Here is a 14,410-nt window from a genome sequence, read left to right on the forward strand (position 1 = left end):
ACCGCTTTTGTCTGGGACTTGCCACTATCCCCTAGGTAGACGGATCCCAAATCTCATCCACCTCCATTTCTAAATATCCTAATATTTTTATTAGTCCTACCTCTATTTCTAAATATCCAGTTTTTCATAAGTTCCATAAACATCTTTTAGTGCTCTCCTGCTTCCGGTTCTGCAGTGTTTATCTCCAGTGCTTTTAGACCCAGCACCCATATATACATCCCAGGGTGCTCAACTTTTCTGCATCATAGATCCTCTGTCTACACAATTAATATCCAATTCCTAGAGCCAAAGAGATACTACAGGGGTAAGGTAATTGCTTTTTGCATATGGTTGGGCATGCATATGGTGTCCGTATGGTTGGACATCCCATATGGTCCCCTAAACTCTGCCATGAGTAATCCCTGAATAGAGAGCCAGAAATAAGCCCTGACCACTACCGGATGAGGCAAAAAAAAATCAAATAATAAAAAAAAATAGTAATAGCAATAATAATAGCCCCTGAGTGATAACACAGTGGGTAAGGCGTTTGCCTTGCATGTGGTCGACCCAGGTTTGATTCCTCCATCCCTCTCAGAGAGCCCGACAAGCTACCGAGAGTATCTTGCCCACACGGCAGAGCCTGGCAAGCTACCCGTGGCATATTTGATGTGCCAAAAACAGTAACAAATCTCACAATAGAGATGTTACTGGTGCCTGCTCGAGCAAATCAATGAACAATGGGGCGACAGTGCTACAGTGCAGACAATAACAATAATACTACCCCATCTAAAATTTCTTTTAAGTTGCTTTGTGCATAACAGCCCTTGTATTCCCAGACCTCAGGATCAATTAAGTCACCTCCCAGATCAGGGATGTTCGGTGTTTTTCCCCTTTATCTTTAAAATAAAATTAAAAGTTCTTTAGCCAAGCATTCCGGGTCCTCCATGATGTGGAACCAACTTGCCTCTCCAAAGGTGTTTGTTTCCCTTAGTATTAGTCAGGGTTTTCCTGAACCGTTAGGGTGGAAGGGGAGAGAAAAGCAGTCAGAGAGTAACTCGCAGACTCACTTAACCCCAGAGAATCACTCATTTTGCTCTCATGCCTTCAACTGATTACATATAGCCCATCACTGCAGTAAAGACAATTTGCTTTACTCAAAGAAGAAAAGTGCCTGCCACAGAGGTTGGAGGGGTCAGGGTGTTGGGGGCTGGGAGCAAAACTTGGTACTGGGAAATGTACACTGATGGAAGGAGGTATTGGAACATTGAACGACTGAAATCCAATCATGAGCAACTTTATAATGGTATATCTCATGGTTATTCAATTAAAAAAACTCTTAAGGGGCCGGAGCGATAGCACAGCGGGTAGGGCGTTTGCCTTGTACGCGGCCGACCCAGGTTCGATCCCCGGCATCCCATATGGTCCCCCAAGAACTGCCAGGAGTAATTCCTGAGTGCAAAGCCAGGAGTAGCCCCTGAGCATCGCTAGGTGTGACCCAAAAAGAAAAAAAAAACTCTTAAAAAATATAAATCTTCTATTAAATATGTTTTAAAAAAAAGATCTTGGGGCTGGAGTGATAGCACAGCGGGTAGGGTGTTTGCCTTGCACTCGGCCAACCCTGGTTCAAATCCCAGCATCCCATATGGTCCCCTGAGCACCGCCAGGGGTGATTCCTGAGTGCATGAGCCAGGAGTGACCCCTGTGCATTGCTGGGTGTGACCCAAAAAGCAAAAGAAAATAAAAAATAAAAAATAAATTAAAAAAAGATCTTTCAAAGAGGTGATAACTTGATAACTCAGGGGCTGGAGTGATACTACAATGGGGTAGGACATTTGCCTTGCACGCAGCTAAACCTGGGTTTGATCCCCTATGGTCCCATATGGCCCCCCCGAGCACTGCCAGGAGTAATTCCTGAGTGCAGAGCCAGGTGTAACCCCTGAGCATCCCCGGCTGTGACCCAAAAAGAAAAAAAAAAAAGAGGTAATAACTCAAAGGGCTGGGGCACATGCCAGGCATGCACAGAGCCCTGGGTTCAGTCACCAGCACCCCATCACCTCCCAAACACTGCCCAGCATAGTCCTGGTAGCCCCCAGCATCACTGGGGAGGCCCCAAAACAAAAGCAACAGAGAAAGTTTGATAAATAATACATGATGAGCATCACGCCACCACTCCCACGAAACCAGCTTCACTTGCTCCTGCTAAAAGTCATCTCTGCCTCTTCTAGACCGCCACAGCACTTGCTTAGCAAAGGACTTGTTAGCACCTCGCCTGCTCTCTCACATTCACTCCTGATTTCCCTACCCCAGGAAAATGAGCTCCCAGGGCTAGGTGAGCTGTGGATGGTTCTTCATGCCCCTCCCAGCGCCTTCAACCCAAAGAGCACTTAGGCACTGGCTAAAGGAAAGAAGCCTCAAAATCAAACCTGCATTCTCTGCCAGATGCACATCTACTAGGATCTCTCAGGGTCTGCCAACATTTACTGAGGAATCTGAGGGACTACATCGTGGATGTTCCCTTTGGGTTGGGTAACTGGCTTAAAGGGCCAGAGTGTGTGTTTTGAATGAGGGAGTCCTGGGTTCTATTCAGAGCACTTATGGTTCCATGACCACTGGCAGCAGAGCACTGTGCCAGGAATGGCCCCAGAGCACCACCAGATGTGATTTCCACTATCACACACAAAAATAGAGGCTTCCTTTGTAATCTCTTATAGGTCTTGAGATTTAAATGAGAAAATTCGAACTTAAGACTTTCCAGGTCATTTATAGGTTTGTCTTTATAGACAAAACTATAAAGAAAAGCAAGGAAGTGATAGTTATTTAAAAAATCCAACAAGTGGGGCTAGAGCGATAGCACAGCAGGTAGGGCATTTGCCTTGCATGTGGCCAACTGGGGTTCGATTCCCAGCATCCCATATGGTCCCCTGAGCACCACCAAGAGTTAATTCCTGAGTGCATGAGGCAGGAGTAACCCCTGTGTATCGCCAGGTGTGACCCAAAAAGCCAAAAAAAAAAAAAATATCCAACAAGTGGTTTTATCTAAGAAGGTTGTAATCTCGCAGGGATGGGAGTTTACAGAGATGATGGTATTGGCAATGTTTTATTTTATGATCTGGTAACAATGACATACATTGATGTGCTTGCTTTATTCATTACACTGTACATTTGTCTCATGTATAATATGTCATTAACATTGGGGGCGCAGAAATAGTACAGTGGATAAGGTGCTTGCCAGGTATGCCGCTGACCTGGATTCAATCCCCAGCACCTCATATGGTCTCCTCGCCAAAAGTGATCACCCCGCCAAGAGTGATTCCTGAACACAGAACCAGGTGTAAGTTAGCACGAACAAGAGTGCCCCTAAAAAAGGTTAGAGGTAGTGCTAATACCTCAAAACAAAATAACTAAATAAAGATTGGAGTGTCCAGGGAGATGGTTCTTTTTTTAATTTTTTTGCAGGGGATGGAGGAGAGGCAGGGTTTGGACACACCTTGTGGTGCTCAAGCCTTACTCCTGGGCCCTGCACTCAGAGGTCACTCCTGGCAGTGTTTAGGGAGCCATATGGAGTGTCAGGGACTAAACTTAGTCAGCTGCATGCAAGGCAAGCATTTTGATTTACTGTTGGGTTTTTTGTTTGTTTGTTTGTTTGTTTGTTTGTTTGTTTTGGAGTGGGGGAGGGCACATTCAGTGGTGCTCAGAATTTACTCCTGATTTTGCACTCAGGGATCACTCCTGGTGGGGCTCAGGGGACCATTGAACCTGGGTCAGCCACATGCAAGGGAAGTGCCCTACCCCACTGTCCAATCCCTCCAGCCCCATACGGCAAGCATCTTAACCCCTGTACTCTCTGCTTGGGAGAGAGATTAAAGGACAGGTCTGCGAGCCTGGCATGCACAAGGCCTAGTCAGTCCTCTGCACTGTATGCTCAAGCACCAACACTGCTGGGCTACTCTCAGAGCCCTGGAGCACAGCTGGGGTGACCTAAAGGAACATCAGTCCTGGCCTGAGTGGGGTAGACTACAAAACAAGGCAAAATATAGAAACAGTTAAATAAGGACTAGGGACATCATTTAACAGACTGAATACTTGCTTTGCATGTGGGAGGCCTGGATTCAGTCCTTGACACCATAAAGGCCCCCGAGCACTGTTTGGAGGGACCCTCTGAATATACAGCTAGGAGTAGCCCCTTGGCACTGTTGGGCATGGCCTAAAAATTGCTCTACTCAAGGTCCCCTGAGCACTGCCAGGGGTAATTCCTGAGTGCAGAGCCAGGAGTGACCCCTGTGCATTGCCAGTTGTGATGCCAAAAAAAAAAAAAATTGCTCTACTCAAAATTTTTAAGAAGAATAAATCTTTTTAAAAATCTGACTATGAAAAAAAATCTGACTATGGTTACTAAAAGATTTATGTATAAACTCCTTTCACTAAGATGCTAATATTCCCAGCAGCTATTTTCCTCTGGTCCTGCAGACATCCTCATGGTTTGAGTTAGTCCAGCCACTGAGGATTGTGGCAGCAGTAGCCTACTGAGGCCCCCATCAGCTCAGCAGTCTGTCCACTCAGCATCCCTCTGTCACTTTCTGCCAGCTCCTGAGTCTTATCCTAGGAACTTGACTTCTTGGAGCCAAGAGTGAGACTGACCAAACCTGTTTCCTGCTTGCCTTTTCTCTGGTTGGCCCAAAGCGGCCTCCTCATCTCTGATGGAGAGAATCTAGGTCTTTGAAGAAGAGTGAATGAAAAGAAAGGGGGCAGGAGAAAAGTCCTACCCTAGCAGGAGGATTTTTCAAGTAATAACTCTATGTGCATGTAGCACATGGGTGAAGTTTTAACTTGAAACCAATCTAAGATACTGGGGAGATGGCTCAAAGGGTTGTTGGACACACTTTGGTGCAGAAATCCAGGGTTCATTACATACTCCCCCTGAGTACTACTGGGAGTGACGCCCAACTTCTGATCTGGGAATAACTCCAGCACTGCTTGGTATGGTCCCAAAACAAAATTTTTTTTAAAAAAAAAAAGAAAAAAGAATAGGGCAGAGAGATAGTATAGCAAGTAAGTCACTTGCCTGGTTCATAGTCAACCCAGGTCTCACTCCTCTCTGTCATATGCCTTCTCTGCTCTCCCTTGTTGAGCTCTGCTCAAATATTACTGCTTCAAAAAGACTCTTCCTCACCCAGCACCCCCAATTTTGCTATCGCCTATTTCCTTTATAACTCATAGCACTATCCAAAATGATCTCAGCTCTTTATTGGTCTTATCTGTTTCCTCCCATCAAAAAATATAAAATCAAGGACTTAATTTTTGCTGATGTAGCCTCAGGACTAGACTACGCTCAATAAATATCTACTGAAGAAATTCATGAACTAAGATATAATTCCTACTCGAGAAATTAAAATAGCAGGGCTGAAGAGATAATAGAGTGGGTAAGGCACTTGCCTTGCACAGGACGAATCTGGGTAGGATTCCCAGAATCCATTAGATCTGCAGAGTCCTTCCAGGAGATAGTGACCTTACAATAAAGGAAATAAGCAGGATTCAGTGAGAGCACAGCGAGTAGGGCGTTTGCCTTGCACCCGGCCGACCTGGGTTCGATTCCTCCGTCCCTCTCAGAGGGTCCAGCAAGCTACCAAGAGTATCCTGCCTGCACGGCAGAGCCTGGCAAGCTACTTGTGACATATTCGATAAGCCAAAAACAGTAACAACAAGTCTCACAATGGAGACGTTACTGGTGCCCGCTCAAGCAAATCGATGAACAGTGCTACAGTGCTACTATTTGCACAGGTATGTACAAGGATCTAACAAAACAAGAAAAACACAGCATTTACAACAGTTATAACTAACATTAAATACTACCTATGCTCCAGTCACTGCTCTAAGAATTTAATATCTATTATTTTGCTTTAAATTCACAAGAACTCTCGAATATAAAAACTATCATCTTCAACAAAACCAGGTAAGAAGAGATTAGTAACGCTTGATCAAAGGCATATAACTGGTAGGTGGAGCAGTTGAAATTCAAACCCAGAGTCGGTCGGGCAAAGTTTCCCTACGGAGCAAGGTTTGATCTGAGTCTAGTCGAGAGAACTTGCACAGACTGGCCAGGCCAGGGTGGGGCATGCTGAGTCCTGGCGGAAAGAACAGGCTTGTCCAGGTGCACAGACAGAAAGGCAGGAAACTCAGGGGATGATGTAGAATGGGTCAGACACAAGGAGCAATAGCTATGTGCTGGGATTCACCGGGCTCAGGAACAGGCAGCAGGGCCAGAGCAATATTATGGCAGCTAGAGTGTTTGCACTGCACGCTGCTGACCAGGGTTTGGTCCCTGGCATCCTGTATGGTTCTCCGAGGCCTCCAAGAGGGATCCCTGAGCACAGAGCCAGGAATAAACTTCGAGCACAGCTGGGTGTGACCCACCCCCCTCCCCCACCCCCTAAGAAAAACAACAGAAACAGTGAGCAGTGCTCTAGGACAATAGAAAACATAATTTATGGGAAATGATGAAGAAAGTCATCATTGGACTGTGGGAGAGAGACTTCTGAACTGCTGCTGAAATTCATTCAGGGAGGTGGTTATGGGGTAGACACACCATGTACAAAGTCATATTCCTAATTAAGATTGGTGTACTTTTCATGCTACACACAAGACGTGAATTTTAAATAGTTTCAGATACTAAGAGCAATTGTATTGATCAAAAAAGCAAACATATTTGTCACTTGTGGGAGAGGTGTAGATTTTCTGCAGGTCTCAATGAGGAAGTTTGAGTCCTGTAGAAAAGACCATCAAAGAGAGGTCAGAGAGATAAGCAGATAGGGCACTTATCTCGCACACAGCCGACTACGTTCCATTCCTGGCACCCCAAATGGTCCCTGAGCACTGCCAGGAGTAACTCCTTAGCATTGCCAGGTGTGTCCCCCTTCCCACCACCACCAAATTAAAAAAAAAAAAGGCATCAAAGAGAAGAGGGATAGGGAAAAACAAGAACAGAATTTTATGGATTGAAATGGGAGAGGAGGGGCTGGAGCGACAGCACAGTGGGTAGGGTGTTTGCCTTGCACGCAGCCGACCCAGGTTCAAATCCCAGCATCCCATATGGTCCCCTGAGCACCACCAGGGGTAATTCCTGAGTGCAGAACCAGGAGTAACCCCTGTGCATCACTGGGTGTGACCCAAAAAGCAAAAATAAATTAAAAATAAATAAATAAATGAAATGTGAGAGGAAAAAATGGAAGCAAGATGCTCAGAAATAAGATTCCCCAGGCCCGCAGAGAAGCCTCCTCCCCTGACATGCCAATTCAGGCCCTGGTGCGTTTATTGAATGCTTTCGCACTCCCGGCAGTGCTGTGCTGGGGAAGATACAGGATGAAGACGGGTGTGGGTGCTGAAGCTCAGAGACGGGGCCTGACTTGTCTAAGATGACAGAAGTTATTCTTAAGCACAGAAGTTGCCCTCAGCAGGGCTCCAGAACAGACGGCTTTGTCTAAGAGGCAGAGTTTGGGCCCAGAGGAATTCTGGGAGGGCCTTGGTGGCCAGGGTAACCCAAACAGCTTGCTGCCCAGGAAACACACCCAGTTTACCATCACCATCCCGGACATTTAGGTCGTTGCTAGGTACCCAGAGGGTCCGTGAGCTTGCCCACAGTTACCCTCACTCACCTCACTGCAAGGTCGGGTGCAAAATGAAGAAGGAAGCCAGGCACCAGGGGAGGTGGGAGTGAAACCCACCCCAGCAGCCCCTGCCTCGAGAAGGCTGTGAGTTTTCCTTGGATCCCCAGCCCTCACACCTGAATGCATGACCTCAAGTACCACCCCTGCCCAGCATGACACTGCTTCCCATGGACTCCAGCTATTTGTGTCCACTCGTAGGTACTGCCTTACCTACCAGGGAGGAGCCATCTCTCGACCACAAAATTCGAGCTGCTCCTTGAGAATCAGTCACGGGCAGGTGCTGTGTTGAGACTGAGAATATCGATCCCGTCTTCATGGAGCCTACGCTTCATGAAGGAGCATAAGGACACAAACTCTATGAATTTTGGACATTTTATTTACTCCCCACATGTCCTGGGGACGCTGCCCCACAGTAAGGCACTTTGAGCAGGGCCCAGCACACTGCAATCACGTCGTCTATAAATTATCGAATGGACAAGGTGTGAGAAAAGTTAAGGTGTTCACAGGGGATCTTCAATGCTGACTTAAGGCCAAATCACAGACACCCAAAAAGGTGATGGTGCCTACTTGTATGGATAAGAATGAATGGGGGTGAGGGGGCCATAGGTATAGTACAGCAGGTTAGGTGCTTGCTTTGCACATGGCTGACCCAGGTTCGATCCCCAGAATCTAATATCACTGCATCTCAAGCACTGCCAGGAATGATTCATGAGCACTGCCAGGTGTGGCCCCCAAAACAAAAACAAATCAAAAGGATGGGAGCCAGAAAGGGAGTGAGTGAAGAGATAGTGCTGCGGGTAGGATGCTTGCATTGCATGCCGCTGACCCAGGTTCAACCCCTGCACCACATATGGTCCCCAGAGCCATGCCTGGAGTGATCCCTGAATAATGAGCCAGATTAAGCCCAAAATCAAAAAGGAAACAAATAAAGAAGAGCTAATAGAAGGGACCCAAGGGACGCCTTAGAGACTACAAGTGCCTGCCTTGTAAATAATACAAGGCCACCAATTAGATCAGTGTTCCCAGAAGCCAGGTGGAGGGAACTGTCAGGGAGGGTATAGTAGCCTCAGTGTAAGGGGAAGAATGGGGGTGGCACTTTGTCTGTTTTCCTAAAGCAGTTAGATTTCCGGAGGATACCGAGTGTGTTTTTTTTGTTTGTTTTTTACTTCTGTATTTTTGTTTTGGGGCAGTGCTCAGGGCTTACGACTGGCTCTGTGCTCAGTGATCACTCCTGGCAGGCCTCAGGGGACTACATAGAATGCTGGTCATTGAACCCAGGTCGACTGCATGCAAGGCAAATGCTCTACTATCTCTTTGGCCCTACTGGGTTTTGTTTGTGTGTTTTGTTTTATTCTGAAAAGAGGATGGCTGGCCAGGTAAGTTTGGGAACCTGCTAAGTTAGATTGTGGGTGCTGCGCACATGTGCCACTAGGGGTGGTCCCAATGGCTCTGCTGAGAACCCCCGTGTCACAACCAAGAGTGTGATCCGAGACACACAGCTGGTCATGGACAAGTACCATAACTGAATGGGATGATCAGAGCGAGCATTCTGGCTCCGGAGTGAGCACAGCCAAGCATGTGTGTGTGTTGCTACACACCCCTGTCACTGCTGCAGCAGCAGGAAGGAGAGGGAAGGGAGGGGGAAAGAATGAATAGGAGTGGGCTGGCTGAGATGGGGGAGGCGTGGGGAAGGGCATTCCAGGCTAAGGGAAAATGTCTAATAAATGCATAGCAGTGGGTGGAAGGAACAAGCAAATAGTCGAGTCATTGTCCAGTGCGTTGCACAGAGTTGCCCGTGGCAGCTGATTACACATGATACTCCCGAGAAGAGCTCTTACACTTCATTCCCCGACCACCGTCACCACTATGGCAGACTCTTGTTTCTGTTTGCTGCTTGCTTGCTTTTTGGACCTCTTGGCAATACGGGCAGCCACCAGGGCGGCACACCTGGCAGAGCCCGAGGGACCACATGGTGCTGGGTATTGAATCCCAGGCCATCTATGCCAGGCGTCATGCATGCCAGTCTTTTGAACTATCTCCTGACTGATCATCACCATGAATTTTATTTGTGAGTGTTAGAAGAGGGGAGGGGCAGTTTGAGGCCATACCTGGAAGTCCTCAGGGGCTTCTCGTGGCTATGTGTTCAGGGGATGACATGTGGAACTGGGGGGTGAAATCCACATCAGCTGCATGTGAGGGAAGAACTTTAACCCCCGCATAATCTCTCCTGCCCCTATCATGGTGGACTCCTTTTTTGTTGGTTTGTTATTGAGCCACACCCAACAATGCTCAGGGCTTACTGTTGGCTCTCTGTGAAGGGTCACTCTTGGTGGGGCTAGGGGACCATATGGGATGCTTTTGGACTGAACCGGGGTCGGCTGTATACAAGGCAAGTGCCCTGCCTGCTATACTATCTGGCCACTGGTGGTGGACTCTTATAGACTTCCACAGTCTGAAAATGGCATCCTTTCTTTTTCTTTTTTTTTAAGTAAAACAGATTTTATTTGGAGGATTTTTGAAGGGAAGGAGGAAGAGAAAAGTGGGGGAGTGAAGAGTAAGAGAGACAGAGTAACGCGCTCAAGAGAGAACTCGGGCTTCTCCAAGTGTGGAGAGAGCCCCTAAGCATACCCCAACATTAGATAGGAAATCATGAAAGTACACATCTCAAGAGGGGAGATGTGGGTGACACATGTGCTTGGGCACCGCATGTGTGTGCGCACATGGGCGCAAGCATCACACGGGTTCGGGCAGCATATGCGCCTGGCATCCTTTCTTATAGCCAGCACCTGGCATCTACTCACAGCTCAGGAAGTAGCTGCCCAATGGATGACACGTTTTCCTGTGGCATTAGTCAGTTACCAAGAATCTCATATTACCTTGTGGTTCCAACATTGATTTTCATCTGGGAGGAGCATTTAAAAATAACTGGATAAAAATAAATAAATAAATAAATTTTAAAAATAGCTGGGTAAATTTTTTTTCTGGGGGATCACACCAAGCAGTACTCAGGAGCAATAGGCTGTCAGGGATCAAATATGGGGTTACTGCACGCAAAGTATAAGACCCAGTCCTCTGAGCCAATACCCCAGCCCTACATGAAAGGATTCTTCTGTGGAACTTGAAGTCAAAATAATCACAAAGGAAAAAATCAACACAAGAGTTTTAGAATTGCTTTCTAATTCCTCTACATTGTCTTCCTCCTTCCCTATCACTCTTAGAAATAAGGATTTACCTTTTCTTTATTTTGGGCACAACGTGAGACTTGGGGGCTAACCAGTAGCACAGGGGGACCATAGGATGGAAACAAGGTCAAGAAGGGGACCACAGTCAGAAGAAGGTCGAGAAATGGGGCTGAGAAAAGGTATTTGGTGCTTGTCTTGCACTCAGCTGACCTGGCTGGGTCTCCGGCACCGCATATAACCCCCACTGCCAGAAGCCATCCCTGAGCACAGAGTAAACCCTAAGCACCACTGGGTGTGGCCAAGAACAAACAAATGAAAAATTGAGAAACTCTGCTCCAGATCCACACAAGAAATTACACTGACAGGGCCAGAGAGCTAGCTCGTAAAGCCGAACGCATGCACTGACGCAGGCGGCCTGAGCTTGATCACATGGTGTGGTCCCCAGCACCACGTCGGGCGTGGTTCTGAGCACCACGGGGTGTGACTCCAAAACCAGAAGAAAAGAAAAACTATTGATGGACACTGGCGGTTCCCGGGTAGTGCTGTGGGGAAAGCTCAGGCATGATATCAGGGAGTGGCGGCGGAGACAGGGAGTTACTGGACTCCCAAATGCCCAGCTGAGACTTTGAAACACTGAGACCTTGAAACTTGTTAATGTCCAGGCAGTGCATGGGCCTAGAGGCAGATAAAAGATGAACTCAGTCTCTTGTTCTACTCGGTTGGTTTGGAGCCAGGAGCCTCTTTCGCTTCCACGGGAAAGGACTGGTGCCACGTGCTTGCTGGTTACTGTCTAATTCCAGAATGTGGGGGCTGAGGCCTGACTCGATCGCTTCTCTACAATTTGTTTAAGCTTTGGAAGTTTGACTCTCTAAATTCTCTGCTTTGCTTTTTTTAATAGAAATGTTGATTGGAAAATAGAAGGAAAGGTAAAAAAAAAAACTCCATAGTGGGAAAGAACTAAATACAGCACTAAGTTCTCTATCTTGCATTATGTACTGGAAAATGGAACCTGAGTCGGCTGTGTGCGAGGCAAGTGCCTTACATGCTGTAATCTCTTTGCCCCCTCCCCCCCAAAGTAAGTGTAAATGAGGGGCTAGAGCAATAATGCAGTGGGTAGGGGGATTGCCTTGCACACCGAGACCAGGGTTTGACTCCCCAGGACCCCATATGATCCCTCAAATCCTGCCAGGATCCATGAACACAGAGACAAGTGTAAGCCCTGAACACTGCAGGGTATGGCCCAAAGATGGAAGGAAGAAGGGAAGGAAGGAGGGAAGGAAGGAGGGGAAGAAGGAAGGGAGGAAGGAGGGGAGGAAGGAGGGGAAGAGGAGAGGAAGGAAGGAAGGAAAGAGGGAAGGAGGGAAGGAGGAAAAGAAGGAAAGGAGGAAGGAAGGAAGGAAGGAAGGAAGGAAGGAAGGAAGGAAGGAAGGAAGGAAGGAAGGAAGGAAGGAAGGAAGGAAGGAAGGGAGGAAGGGAGGGAGGGAGGGAGGGAGGGAGGGAGGGAGGAAGGAGGGAAGGAAGGAAGGAGGGAAGGAGGGAAGGAGGGAAGGAGGGAAGGAAGGAAAGAAGGTTTTATTTTGTTTTTGCCACACTGACAATGCTCAGGGGTTACTCCTGGCTCTGCACTCAAGAATTACTCTTGGCAGTGCTTGGGGGGACCACATGGGATGCTAGGGATCAAACCCAGCCAGCCGCATACAAGGCAAATGCCCGACCCACTGTACTCTTGCTCCAGCCCTGAGAAGAAAACCTTTAAATCTTTTCATGGACCAGAGAGATAGCTTGACAGGCTGAGCCAAAGTTTAGTCTCTGGTACCACATGTATCCCAAGCACTCCTGAACACAAACCTGAGAATAGTCCCCTGTCCCCCACTGGTGTGACCCAAAAACAAAATTTCTTTCATGCCTTTTCTATCCACGCGTGCAAATGTCTGTTCTACCTTAAAATTATGTCAGTGGAGGCTGGATGATAGGTAGGGTAGGGCATTTGCTTGCACATGGCTGACCTGGGTTCGATTCCTAGCATCCCATATGGTCCCCTGAGCACCGCCAGGAGTAATTCCTGAGTGCAAAGCCAGGAGTAACCCCTATGCATTGCCAGGTGTGACCCCCTCAAAAAAAAAAAATGTCACTGGGGGCCTAGGGGCAGGTCAATGGTAGAGCACCGCCTTACAAGCATGAGGCTGATAAGGCAGCAAGTTTTGTCCCTAGGCCCTCAAGTGGGATCCTAACAATTTCCTGTTTGGGGATCTGACTCCACAATGAGGCATGCAAGCCCGAGTATATGACCGCTATGTGAATAAGCACCACAACTGAATGTATGTGAGACCTCTCACACCCCAGAGCATGCAAGCACAACGTGTGTGCACCCCAGGTGATGATTGTATACCCACAGCTCATCTGAGACCTTGACTGAGCACAAAAAGTGTGAGACCTCATCGTTGTACTAACAATAAATAAAAGGGAGTGAGGGGAAAGGGAACTGGGTGTGGCTCGAGTGGCCGAGCGCTTTGCCTTACCCGAAACCCTGTGTCCATCAGGCAAAGATCCAACAACACCAGGTGTGACTCGAGGACAATGGAACAGAAAATGTAGGAGTTACTTAGGAAGATTAGGACTTTTCATTTTTTTGCTTTTTTTGGGGGTCATACCCTGCGATGCACAGGGGTTACTCCTGGCTCTGCACTCAGGAATTACCCCTGTGGTGCTTAGGGGACCATATGGGATGCTGGGAATCGAACCTGGGTCAGCCGTGTGCAAGGCAAACGCCCTACCTGCTGTGCTATCGCTTCAGCTCCTATTTTTTTCTTTTTTTTTTGAAGATTAGGACTTTTTTGGGTGGTGGGGGGTGCACCTGGCTATACACTCAAGGATCACTCCTAAGGGTTGTTGGGGGTGCAGGGAACGGAATCAGATCTATCTGCCTACTATCTTTCCCGTCCGTAAGGCCCATTTTTGCTTTGTTCCTTTTTTTTTTCTGTATCAACTGACTCAAAGAAACACTGCTCGTAAGATAAAGATGAAAATAATAATAATAATAATAATAAAGCCAAAGAAGAGACACATTGTACACACAGGAGATTCAGAAGACACTTGTTAAATGAACAGTTCCAAACGATGGAAAAAGCCAAAACCAGGGAGAGAGAATTTCAGGCTCAGATTCTAGCTTTACCAGTTATTTGCTATGTAAATAGTGTTGGGTCTGTTTTCTCACCTGTAAAATAGGTATTTTATGTGAATGGATGATGATTGCTAGGATCAAATAAATCATGAATCTATTTAACCTCTTCCTAGACCAGCTCTCAGGCCGAGCTCGAGTTCACCCCCTCTTCTTACACTTCCTACACGCCACCTCCTTCCTCAATTCAGCCAGCCGCAGCCTGCAGAGTAAGCGCCTGAGGGTAGCTGGGGCTCTGCTGGGAGGAACTCTCCTAACCAACCAGCCGTGTTCAGCCAGCAGCAAAGGGATGTGGCAATGTCTGGAGACACTCTCCGTGGTCACATGTCACACGTGTGCGCACGCGCAAACGCTGTAGCTCTGGAGTAGACTCTAGGTAAGCTGATCAGCCTTCTGTACTGCATAGCACA

Source organism: Sorex araneus, chromosome 5, assembly GCF_027595985.1.
Source record: "Sorex araneus isolate mSorAra2 chromosome 5, mSorAra2.pri, whole genome shotgun sequence".
NCBI classification, from domain to species: Eukaryota; Metazoa; Chordata; class Mammalia; order Eulipotyphla; family Soricidae; genus Sorex; species Sorex araneus.